Source organism: Cryptomeria japonica, unplaced genomic scaffold (assembly GCF_030272615.1).
Source record: "Cryptomeria japonica unplaced genomic scaffold, Sugi_1.0 HiC_scaffold_114, whole genome shotgun sequence".
In the NCBI taxonomy this organism is placed as follows: domain Eukaryota; kingdom Viridiplantae; phylum Streptophyta; class Pinopsida; order Cupressales; family Cupressaceae; genus Cryptomeria; species Cryptomeria japonica.
Window position 1 is genome coordinate 402,501 of NW_026728936.1, and position 12,011 is coordinate 414,511.

Here is a 12,011-nt window from a genome sequence, read left to right on the forward strand (position 1 = left end):
GGGAGCGCTCCGATGTGTGCTCCAAGGTGCGGCGTGCACGAAGTCGGACCCCGGTTTGCCCCGGGTGCGCACCTCGCGTGCACCTTGGTGCGCACACCTTGGCTGGGTTGCGCGCCCTGGTGGGCACCATGGTGCGCACCAAGGAGCGCTCCGAAGTGTGCTCCAAGGTGCGGCGTGCACGAAGTCGGAGCCCGGTTTGCCCCGGGTGCGCACCTCGCGTGCACCTTCGCCGCGGTGGGCACCATGGCGTGCACGAAGTCGGAGCCCGGTTTGCCCCGGGTGCGCACCTCGCGTGCACCTTCGCCGGGGTGGGCACCTTGGTGTGCAGACCTTGGCTGGGTTGCGCGCCCTGGTGGGCACCATGGTGCGCACCAAGGAGCGCTCCGAAGTGTGCTCCAAGGTGCGGCCTGCACGAAGTCGGAGCCCGGTTTGCCCCGGGTGTGCACCTCGGGTGGGCACCTTGGTGCGCATGCCTTGCCTGGGCTGCGCACCAGGGCGGGCTCAAGATGGCACCCGCGTTCCTTTTTTTTCACTATCTTTCAAAACGGAAATTTTAAAATCTCATTTTTTTTTGCCTTTTTCTGGAAATTAGTGAAGGCAGCGCATCAAAGGTGCGCACCTCGCTGCCCACCACGGTGCGCAACGCCGGTGGGCACCCGGGAGTGCTTCGAAGTGTGCTCCAAGGTGCTGCGTGCACGTTGTCGGAGCCCGGTTTGCCCCGGGTGCGCACCTCGCGTGCACCTTCGTCGGGGTGGGCACCTTGGCTGGGTTTGCCCCGGCTGCGCTCCGAAGCGGGGTTATTGGAGCGCCGCCTCTTTTTTTGTCGGAGCGTTTGGTGGGGTTTCTCGCATTGGCTCTTCCGAGGCCCGGTTGCCACCCTGGCGCGCACGAAGTCGGAAGTAGGGTTAATTGCCCGGGTGCGCACCTTTGCCAGGGTGGGCACCTTACCTGGGCTGCGCACCAGGGCGGGCTCAAGATGGCACGCGCGTTCCGTTTTTTTCACTATCTTTCAAAACGGAAATTTTAAAATCTCCTTTTTTTTTTGCCTTTTCTGGAAATTAGTGAAGGCAGCGCATCAAAGGTGCGCACCTCGCTGCCCACCTTGGTGTGCTCTGAGGTGCGCACCCGGGAGCGCTACGAAGTGTGCTCCAAGGTGCGGCGTGCACGTTGTCGGAGCCCGGTTTGCCCCGGGTGCGCACCTCGCCTGCACCTTGGCCGGGGTGGGCACCTTGGCTGGGTTTGCCCAGGGTGCGCTCCGAAGCGGGGTTACTGGAGCGCCCCCTCTTTTTTTGTCAGAGCGTTTGGTGGGGTTTCTCGCATTGGCTCTTCCCAGGCCCGGTTGTTGGGTGCGCTCCCACCCTGGCGCGCGCGAAGTTGGAAGTTGGGTTAATTGCCCGGGCGCGCACCTTCGCCAGGGTGGGCACCTTGGTGCGCACACCTTGGCTGGGCTGCGCACCAGGGCGGGCTCAAGATGGCACCAGCATTCCCTTTTTCTCACTATCTTTCAAAACGGAAATTTTAAAATCTCGTTTTTTTTTTGCCTTTTATGGAAATTAGTGAAGGCATCGCATCAAAGGTGCGCACCTCGCTGCCCACCTTGGTGTGCTCCGAGGTGCCCACCACGGTGCGCAACGCCGGTGCGAACCCGGGAGCGCCCCGATGTGTGCTCCAAGGTGCGGCGTGCACGAAGTCGGACCCCGGTTTGCCCCGGGTGCGCACCTCGCGTGCACCTTGGTGCGCACACCTTGGCTGGGTTGCGCGGCCTGGTGGGCACCATGGTGCGCACCAAGGAGCGCTCCGAAGTGTGCTCCAAGGTGCGGCGTGCACGAAGTCGGAGCCCGGTTTGCCCCGGGTACGCACCTCGCGTGCACCTTCGCCGGGGTGGGCACCTCGGCTGGGTTGCGCGCCCTGGTGCGCACCAAGGAGCGCTCCGAAGTGTGCTCCAAGGTGCGGCGTGCACGAAGTCGGAGCCCGGTTTGCCCCGGGTGCGCACCTTCGCCGCGGTGCGCACCATGGCGTGCACGAAGTCGGAGCCCGGTTTGCCCCGGGTGCGCACCTCGCGTGCACCTTCGGCGGGGTTGCGCGCCCTGGTGGGCACCATGGTGCGCACCAAGGAGCGCTCCGAAGTGTGCTCCAAGGTGCGGCGTGCACGAAGTCGGAGCCCGGTTTGCCCCGGGTGCGCACCTCGCGTGCACCTTCGGCGGGGTTGCGCGCCCTGGTGGGCACCATGGTGCGCACCAAGGAGCGCTCCGAAGTGTGCTCCAAGGTGCGGCGTGCACGAAGTCGGAGCCCGGTTTGCCCCGGGTGCGCACCTCGCGTGCACCTTCGCCGCGGTGGGCACCATGGCGTGCACGAAGTCGGAGCCCGGTTTGCCCCGGGTGCGCACCTCGCGTGCACCTTCGCCGGGGTGGGCACCTCGGCTGGGTTGCGCGCCCTGGTGCGCACCAAGGAGCGCTCCGAAGTGTGCTCCAAGGTGCGGCGTGCACGAAGTCGGAGCCCGGTTTGCCCCGGGTGCGCACCTCGCGTGCACCTTCGCCAGGGTGGGCACCTCGGTGTGCTCCGAGGTGCGAACCCGAGAGCGCTCCGAGGTGCCCACGAAGTCGAAAGTCGGGTTAATTGCATTGTTTTCCCCGGGTGCGCTCCGAGGTGCGCAACATCGGCGCGCACCAAGGAGGGCTCCGAAGTGTGCTCCAAGGTGCGCACGATGGCGTGCACCTCTGGTGCGCACGATTCGGAGCTCGGTTTGACCGGGGTGCGCACACCTTGGCTGGGTTGCGCACCTTTTGTGCGCTCCAAGGTGCGCACGAAGTCGGAGCTCGGTTTGCCCCGGGTGCGCACCTTCGCCAGGGTGCGCACCTTGATGCGCACGCCTTGGCTGGGCTGCGCACCTTGGTGGGCGCCATGGTGCGCACCTTTCGTGCGCTCCAAGGTGCGCACGAAGTCGGAGCTCGGTTTGCCCCGGGTGCGCACCTTGGTGGGCGCCATGGTGCACTCCGAGGTGCCCAAGATTGGTGCGCACCAAGGAGCGCTCCGAAGTGCGCTCCAAGGTGCGCGCGAAGTCGAAAGTTGGGTTAATTGTCCGGTTTGCCTCGGGTGCGCACCTTGCGTGCACCTTCGCCAGGGTGGGCGCCTTGGTGCGCACACCTTGGCTGGGCTGCGCACACCTTGGCACCCGCGTTTCCTTCATTTTAAATTTTTTTTTTTTACAATCTCTCAAGTGGGAAATTCTATAATCTCAACTTTTTTTGCCTTTTCAGGAAACTTTTGAATGGAGCGCATCATTGGTGCGCTCCGAAGTGTGCTCCAAAGCTCTCTCCAGCTGCGTGCACCTGCCCCGGCCGCGCACCCGGCCCCGCCCAGCTTCGCTCACCTGTCCCGGGCGTCTGGTGCGGAACCTTAGAGTAAGAAACATCACCGTGCACCTTGGCCAACGTGCGCGACTCGACCGAGCGCGCACTGGCCGAGGTGCACACCGATTTCACCTGGGTGCGCGCGCAGCACCTCGGGCGCACCGGGGTGCGCGCACAACGCCCGGGTTGCACCGTGGCCTGTGTGCTCGGGGCGCCTCGGGTGCGCGCTCGGTGTCGCCCCCGCGCGCGCGGTAGTGCGGGCAGCGCACCCCGGCCCGGCCCGGCCCCGACGAGAACGCAAACGGGCAAAAGGTTTATTCAAATAGCATTGCGACGCCCGGCGAAAAACTAAAAAAGGGTGCAACACCGGGACTTCCCGGGAGGTCACCCATCCCAGTACTACTCCGGCCCAAGCGCGCTTAACTGCGGAGTTCTGATGGGATCCGGTGCACTAACGCTGGTATGATCGCACCCGTTATGAGCTTGTCGCAGTGTGTACTTAGCAAACCGCGACCCACGTGCGAATCCACCCCGGCCACCCACCCCCGTCGAGGTGCACACCCTCCCTCGCGAAGTGCGCCCCGTTCGCCAAGTGTGAGCCCTGCCCGGGTGCGCGCACCTTGCTAGGGCGTCGGGTGTGCACCCGGCCCGGCCTACGTGCGTGCACCTGGAGGGGGCGTCGTGTGCGTGCAGTGTCCCGTCTGCAACGCGGTGCCCACACACCACCTCGGGCGCAACGACCTGCGCTCACATGTGGGCCGAGTGCACCTTGGTGCATGTTCGGGGCGCCTCGGGTGCACGCTCGATCTTGCCCCGGTGCACCAAGGCGCTCGGTTTGCCCCGGGTGCGCACTTGGTGCAAGGTGGGCACCCAAAATAGGGATCAAGCACCAAAACACAAGTTTCGGGATGCAAAATGGGACCCAAGGACCACAAATGCGTTCCAAGACCCATGATGGGTCCACGAGAACAAAAATGTGTTCCGAGACTTAATAAACAAATATTGGGTTTTAGGAGAAGAAACATGCTCTGATGCCCAAAACGAGAATCGACCCCGAAAAGGCCACAGGCCAAAAGTGGGATGCGAGACAAAAAAAAATGGGACCCGAGGACCAAAATTGGGTTCCCAGGTCGAAGACAGGGCAACCGGACAAGAAACGACCTCTAAGGCTCGAAATGAGTCCCGGCGACTAAAACTTGACAAGAAGCACCCATCAGGCACCCAACTCGACACCCATGGGATGCCGACCCACCCGGGCTTCCACCTAGCACACCTTGGCACCCACCCACCCTCGCACCCAACCTCGCACCCAACTTAGCACCTTTGAACCCACATTGGCACTCACCCTGACCCTGGCACCTTGGAACCCACATTGGCACTCACCTTGACCCTGGCACCCACCTTTGCACTCACCTTGGGACCCACCCTGGCTCCCACCTCGGCACCCACCCAGACACCCACCTTGGTTCCTTGGCACCCACCTTGGATCCTTGGCACCCACCCCGACACCCACCTTGGCACGCAACTTGGCTACTTGCCACCCATCTTGGCTCCTTGACGCCCACCCCGACAACCACCCCGTGACCTACCCTGGCTAGGGTTGGTGCACACCCACCCTGGTGCCCACCTTGGCACCCACCCTATGACCCACCTTGGCACGCACCTTAGTACCCACCCCGTTACCCACCCTAGGACCCACCCCGTGACCCACCTTGGCCAGGGTGGGTGCCTTGGTGCGCACAACTTGCCTGGGCTGCACACCAGGGCGGGCTCAAGATGGCACCCGCGTTCCGTTTTTTTCACTATCTTTCAAAACGGAAATTTTAAAATCTCATTTTTTTCTTTTTTTTGCCTTTTCTGGAAATTAGTGAAGGCAGCGCATCAAAGGTGCGCAATGCTGGTGCGAACCCGGGAGCGCTCCGATGTGTGCTCCAAGGTGCGGCGTGCACGAAGTCCGAGCCCGGTTTGCCCCGGGTGCGCACCTCGCGTGCACCTTCGCCGGGGTGAGCACCTTGGCTGGGTTGCGCGCCCTGGTGCGTACCAAGGAGCGCTCTGAAGTGTGCTCCAAGGTGCGGCGTGCACGAAGTCGGAGCCCGGTTTGCCCCGGGTGTGCACCTCGGGTGCGCACCTCGCGTGCACCTTCGCTGCGGTGGGCACCTTGGCTGGGTTGCGCGCCTTGGTGGGCACCATGCAGTGCACGAAGTCGGAGCCCGGTTTGCCCCGGGCGCGCACCTCCGCCAGGGTGGGCACCTTGGTGCGCACAACTTGCCTGGGCTGCGCACCAGGAAGGGCTCAAGATGGCACCCGCGTTCCGTTTTTTTCACTATCTTTCAGAACGGAAATTTTAAAATATCGTTTTTTTTTGCCTTTTCTGGAAATTAGTGAAGGCAGCGCATCAAAGGTGCGCAACGCTGGTGCGAACCTGGGAGCGCTCCGATGTGTGCTCCAAGGTGCGGCGTGCACAAAGTCGGAGCCCGGTTTGCCCCGGGTGCGCCCTGGTGGGCACCATGGTGCGCACCAAGGAGCGCTCCGAAGTGTGCTCCAAGGTGCGGCCTGCACGAAGTCGGAGCCCGGTTTGCCCCGGGTGTGCACCTCGGGTGGGCACCTTGGTGCGCATGCCTTGCCTGGGCTGCGCACCAGGGCGGGCTCAAGATGGCACCCGCGTTCCTTTTTTTTCACTATCTTTCAAAACGGAAATTTTAAAATCTCATTTTTTTTTGCCTTTTTCTGGAAATTAGTGAAGGCAGCGCATCAAAGGTGCGCACCTCGCTGCCCACCACGGTGCGCAACGCCGGTGGGCACCCGGGAGTGCTTCGAAGTGTGCTCCAAGGTGTTGCGTGCACGTTGTCGGAGCCCGGTTTGCCCCGGGTGCGCACCTCGCGTGCACCTTCGTCGGGGTGGGCACCTTGGCTTGGTTTGCCCCGGCTGCGCTCCGAAGCGGGGTTATTGGAGCGCCGCCTCTTTTTTTGTCGGAGCGTTTGGTGGGGTTTCTCGCATTGGCTCTTCCGAGGCCCGGTTGCCACCCTGGCGCGCACGAAGTCGGAAGTAGGGTTAATTGCCCGGGTGCGCACCTTTGCCAGGGTGGCACCTTACCTGGGCTGCGCACCAGGGCGGGCTCAAGATGGCACGCGCGTTCCGTTTTTTTCACTATCTTTCAAAACGGAAATTTTAAAATCTCCTTTTTTTTTTGCCTTTTCTGGAAATTAGTGAAGGCAGCGCATCAAAGGTGCGCACCTCGCTGCCCACCTTGGTGTGCTCTGAGGTGCGCACCCGGGAGCGCTACGAAGTGTGCTCCAAGGTGCGGCGTGCACGTTGTCGGAGCCCGGTTTGCCCCGGGTGCGCACCTCGCCTGCACCTTGGCCGGGGTGGGCACCTTGGCTGGGTTTGCCCAGGGTGCGCTCCGAAGCGGGGTTACTGGAGCGCCCCCTCTTTTTTTGTCAGAGAGTTTGGTGGGGTTTCTCGCATTGGCTCTTCCCAGGCCCGGTTGTTGGGTGCGCTCCCACCCTGGCGCGCGCGAAGTTGGAAGTTGGGTTAATTGCCCGGGCGCGCACCTTCGCCAGGGTGGGCACCTTGGTGCGCAAACCTTGGCTGGGCTGCGCACCAGGGCGGGCTCAAGATGGCACCAGCATTCCCTTTTTCTCACTATCTTTCAAAACGGAAATTTTAAAATCTCGTTTTTTTTTTGCCTTTTATGGAAATTAGTGAAGGCATCGCATCAAAGGTGCGCACCTCGCTGCCCACCTTGGTGTGCTCCGAGGTGCCCACCACGGTGCGCAACGCCGGTGCGAACCCGGGAGCGCCCCGATGTGTGCTCCAAGGTGCGGCGTGCACGAAGTCGGACCCCGGTTTGCCCCGGGTGCGCACCTCGCGTGCACCTTGGTGCGCACACCTTGGCTGGGTTGCGCGGCCTGGTGGGCACCATGGTGCGCACCAAGGAGCGCTCCGAAGTGTGCTCCAAGGTGCGGCGTGCACGAAGTCGGAGCCCGGTTTGCCCCGGGTGCGCACCTTCGCCGCGGTGGGCACCATGGCGTGCACGAAGTCGGAGCCCGGTTTGCCCCGGGTGCGCACCTCGCGTGCACCTTCGCCGGGGTGGGCACCTCGGCTGGGTTGCGCGCCCTGGTGCGCACCAAGGAGCGCTCTGAAGTGTGCTCCAAGGTGCGGCGTGCACGAAGTCGGAGCCCGGTTTGCCCCGGGTGTGCACCTCGCGTGCACCTTCGCTGCGGTGGGCACCTTGGCTGGGTTGCGCGCCTTGGTGGGCACCATGCAGTGCACGAAGTCGGAGCCCGGTTTGCCCCGGGCGCGCACCTCCGCCAGGGTGGGCACCTTGGTGCGCACAACTTGCCTGGGCTGCGCACCAGGAAGGGCTCAAGATGGCACCCGCGTTCCGTTTTTTTCACTATCTTTCAGAACGGAAATTTTAAAATATCGTTTTTTTTTGCCTTTTCTGGAAATTAGTGAAGGCAGCGCATCAAAGGTGCGCAACGCTGGTGCGAACCTGGGAGCGCTCCGATGTGTGCTCCAAGGTGCGGCGTGCACGAAGTCGGACCCCGGTTTGCCCCGGGTGCGCACCTCGCGTGCACCTTGGTGCGCACACCTTGGCTGGGTTGCGCGCCCTGGTGGGCACCATGGTGCGCACCAAGGAGCGCTCCGAAGTGTGCTCCAAGGTGCGGCGTGCACGAAGTCGGAGCCCGGTTTGCCCCGGGTGCGCACCTCGCGTGCACCTTCGCCGCGGTGGGCACCATGGCGTGCACGAAGTCGGAGCCCGGTTTGCCCCGGGTGCGCACCTCGCGTGCACCTTCGCCGGGGTGGGCACCTTGGTGTGCAGACCTTGGCTGGGTTGCGCGCCCTGGTGGGCACCATGGTGCGCACCAAGGAGCGCTCCGAAGTGTGCTCCAAGGTGCGGCCTGCACGAAGTCGGAGCCCGGTTTGCCCCGGGTGTGCACCTCGGGTGGGCACCTTGGTGCGCATGCCTTGCCTGGGCTGCGCACCAGGGCGGGCTCAAGATGGCACCCGCGTTCCTTTTTTTTCACTATCTTTCAAAACGGAAATTTTAAAATCTCATTTTTTTTTGCCTTTTTCTGGAAATTAGTGAAGGCAGCGCATCAAAGGTGCGCACCTCGCTGCCCACCACGGTGCGCAACGCCGGTGGGCACCCGGGAGTGCTTCGAAGTGTGCTCCAAGGTGCTGCGTGCACGTTGTCGGAGCCCGGTTTGCCCCGGGTGCGCACCTCGCGTGCACCTTCGTCGGGGTGGGCACCTTGGCTGGGTTTGCCCCGGCTGCGCTCCGAAGCGGGGTTATTGGAGCGCCGCCTCTTTTTTTGTCGGAGCGTTTGGTGGGGTTTCTCGCATTGGCTCTTCCGAGGCCCGGTTGCCACCCTGGCGCGCACGAAGTCGGAAGTAGGGTTAATTGCCCGGGTGCGCACCTTTGCCAGGGTGGGCACCTTACCTGGGCTGCGCACCAGGGCGGGCTCAAGATGGCACGCGCGTTCCGTTTTTTTCACTATCTTTCAAAACGGAAATTTTAAAATCTCCTTTTTTTTTTGCCTTTTCTGGAAATTAGTGAAGGCAGCGCATCAAAGGTGCGCACCTCGCTGCCCACCTTGGTGTGCTCTGAGGTGCGCACCCGGGAGCGCTACGAAGTGTGCTCCAAGGTGCGGCGTGCACGTTGTCGGAGCCCGGTTTGCCCCGGGTGCGCACCTCGCCTGCACCTTGGCCGGGGTGGGCACCTTGGCTGGGTTTGCCCAGGGTGCGCTCCGAAGCGGGGTTACTGGAGCGCCCCCTCTTTTTTTGTCAGAGCGTTTGGTGGGGTTTCTCGCATTGGCTCTTCCCAGGCCCGGTTGTTGGGTGCGCTCCCACCCTGGCGCGCGCGAAGTTGGAAGTTGGGTTAATTGCCCGGGCGCGCACCTTCGCCAGGGTGGGCACCTTGGTGCGCACACCTTGGCTGGGCTGCGCACCAGGGCGGGCTCAAGATGGCACCAGCATTCCCTTTTTCTCACTATCTTTCAAAACGGAAATTTTAAAATCTCGTTTTTTTTTTGCCTTTTATGGAAATTAGTGAAGGCATCGCATCAAAGGTGCGCACCTCGCTGCCCACCTTGGTGTGCTCCGAGGTGCCCACCACGGTGCGCAACGCCGGTGCGAACCCGGGAGCGCCCCGATGTGTGCTCCAAGGTGCGGCGTGCACGAAGTCGGACCCCGGTTTGCCCCGGGTGCGCACCTCGCGTGCACCTTGGTGCGCACACCTTGGCTGGGTTGCGCGGCCTGGTGGGCACCATGGTGCGCACCAAGGAGCGCTCCGAAGTGTGCTCCAAGGTGCGGCGTGCACGAAGTCGGAGCCCGGTTTGCCCCGGGTACGCACCTCGCGTGCACCTTCGCCGGGGTGGGCACCTCGGCTGGGTTGCGCGCCCTGGTGCGCACCAAGGAGCGCTCCGAAGTGTGCTCCAAGGTGCGGCGTGCACGAAGTCGGAGCCCGGTTTGCCCCGGGTGCGCACCTTCGCCGCGGTGCGCACCATGGCGTGCACGAAGTCGGAGCCCGGTTTGCCCCGGGTGCGCACCTCGCGTGCACCTTCGGCGGGGTTGCGCGCCCTGGTGGGCACCATGGTGCGCACCAAGGAGCGCTCCGAAGTGTGCTCCAAGGTGCGGCGTGCACGAAGTCGGAGCCCGGTTTGCCCCGGGTGCGCACCTCGCGTGCACCTTCGGCGGGGTTGCGCGCCCTGGTGGGCACCATGGTGCGCACCAAGGAGCGCTCCGAAGTGTGCTCCAAGGTGCGGCGTGCACGAAGTCGGAGCCCGGTTTGCCCCGGGTGCGCACCTCGCGTGCACCTTCGCCGCGGTGGGCACCATGGCGTGCACGAAGTCGGAGCCCGGTTTGCCCCGGGTGCGCACCTCGCGTGCACCTTCGCCGGGGTGGGCACCTCGGCTGGGTTGCGCGCCCTGGTGCGCACCAAGGAGCGCTCCGAAGTGTGCTCCAAGGTGCGGCGTGCACGAAGTCGGAGCCCGGTTTGCCCCGGGTGCGCACCTCGCGTGCACCTTCGCCAGGGTGGGCACCTCGGTGCGCACACCTTCTCAATGTTTTCTTGCCTTTTCTGGAAATTGGTGAAGGCAGCGCATCAAAGGTGCGCACCTCGGTGTGCTCCGAGGTGCGAACCCGAGAGCGCTCCGAGGTGCCCACGAAGTCGAAAGTCGGGTTAATTGCATTGTTTTCCCCGGGTGCGCTCCGAGGTGCGCAACATCGGCGCGCACCAAGGAGGGCTCCGAAGTGTGCTCCAAGGTGCGCACGATGGCGTGCACCTCTGGTGCGCACGATTCGGAGCTCGGTTTGACCGGGGTGCGCACACCTTGGCTGGGTTGCGCACCTTTTGTGCGCTCCAAGGTGCGCACGAAGTCGGAGCTCGGTTTGCCCCGGGTGCGCACCTTCGCCAGGGTGCGCACCTTGATGCGCACGCCTTGGCTGGGCTGCGCACCTTGGTGGGCGCCATGGTGCGCACCTTTCGTGCGCTCCAAGGTGCGCACGAAGTCGGAGCTCGGTTTGCCCCGGGTGCGCACCTTGGTGGGCGCCATGGTGCACTCCGAGGTGCCCAAGATTGGTGCGCACCAAGGAGCGCTCCGAAGTGCGCTCCAAGGTGCGCGCGAAGTCGAAAGTTGGGTTAATTGTCCGGTTTGCCTCGGGTGCGCACCTTGCGTGCACCTTCGCCAGGGTGGGCGCCTTGGTGCGCACACCTTGGCTGGGCTGCGCACACCTTGGCACCCGCGTTTCCTTCATTTTAAATTTTTTTTTTTTACAATCTCTCAAGTGGGAAATTCTATAATCTCAACTTTTTTTGCCTTTTCAGGAAACTTTTGAATGGAGCGCATCATTGGTGCGCTCCGAAGTGTGCTCCAAAGCTCTCTCCAGCTGCGTGCACCTGCCCCGGCCGCGCACCCGGCCCCGCCCAGCTTCGCTCACCTGTCCCGGGCGTCTGGTGCGGAACCTTAGAGTAAGAAACATCACCGTGCACCTTGGCCAACGTGCGCGACTCGACCGAGCGCGCACTGGCCGAGGTGCACACCGATTTCACCTGGGTGCGCGCGCAGCACCTCGGGCGCACCGGGGTGCGCGCACAACGCCCGGGTTGCACCGTGGCCTGTGTGCTCGGGGCGCCTCGGGTGCGCGCTCGGTGTCGCCCCCGCGCGCGAGCGGTAGTGCGGGCAGCGCACCCCGGCCCGGCCCGGCCCCGACGAGAACGCAAACGGGCAAAAGGTTTATTCAAATAGCATTGCGACGCCCGGCGAAAAACTAAAAAAGGGTGCAACACCGGGACTTCCCGGGAGGTCACCCATCCCAGTACTACTCCGGCCCAAGCGCGCTTAACTGCGGAGTTCTGATGGGATCCGGTGCACTAACGCTGGTATGATCGCACCCGTTATGAGCTTGTCGCAGTGTGTACTTAGCAAACCGCGACCCACGTGCGAATCCACCCCGGCCACCCACCCCCGTCGAGGTGCACACCCTCCCTCGCGAAGTGCGCCCCGTTCGCCAAGTGTGAGCCCTGCCCGGGTGCGCGCACCTTGCTAGGGCGTCGGGTGTGCACCCGGCCCGGCCTACGTGCGTGCACCTGGAGGGGGCGTCGTGTGCGTGCAGTGTCCCGTCTGCAACGCGGTGCCCACACACCACCTCGGGCGCA

The 12,011-nt window shown here is 63.6% G+C and overlaps 2 non-coding genes across 2 annotated transcripts; both read right to left on the reverse strand.

Moving 5' to 3' along the window:
* Positions 1–3,705: 3,705 nt before the first annotated feature.
* Positions 3,706–3,824, reverse strand: LOC131865555 (5S ribosomal RNA). The gene has a single exon (XR_009364275.1). It is a non-coding gene; the product is annotated as a 5S ribosomal RNA (ribosomal RNA).
* A 7,806-nt stretch (positions 3,825–11,630) lies between these two features.
* On the reverse strand, positions 11,631–11,749 carry LOC131865556 (5S ribosomal RNA). The gene has a single exon (XR_009364276.1). It is a non-coding gene; the product is annotated as a 5S ribosomal RNA (ribosomal RNA).
* Between the last annotated feature and the right edge of the window lie 262 nt (positions 11,750–12,011).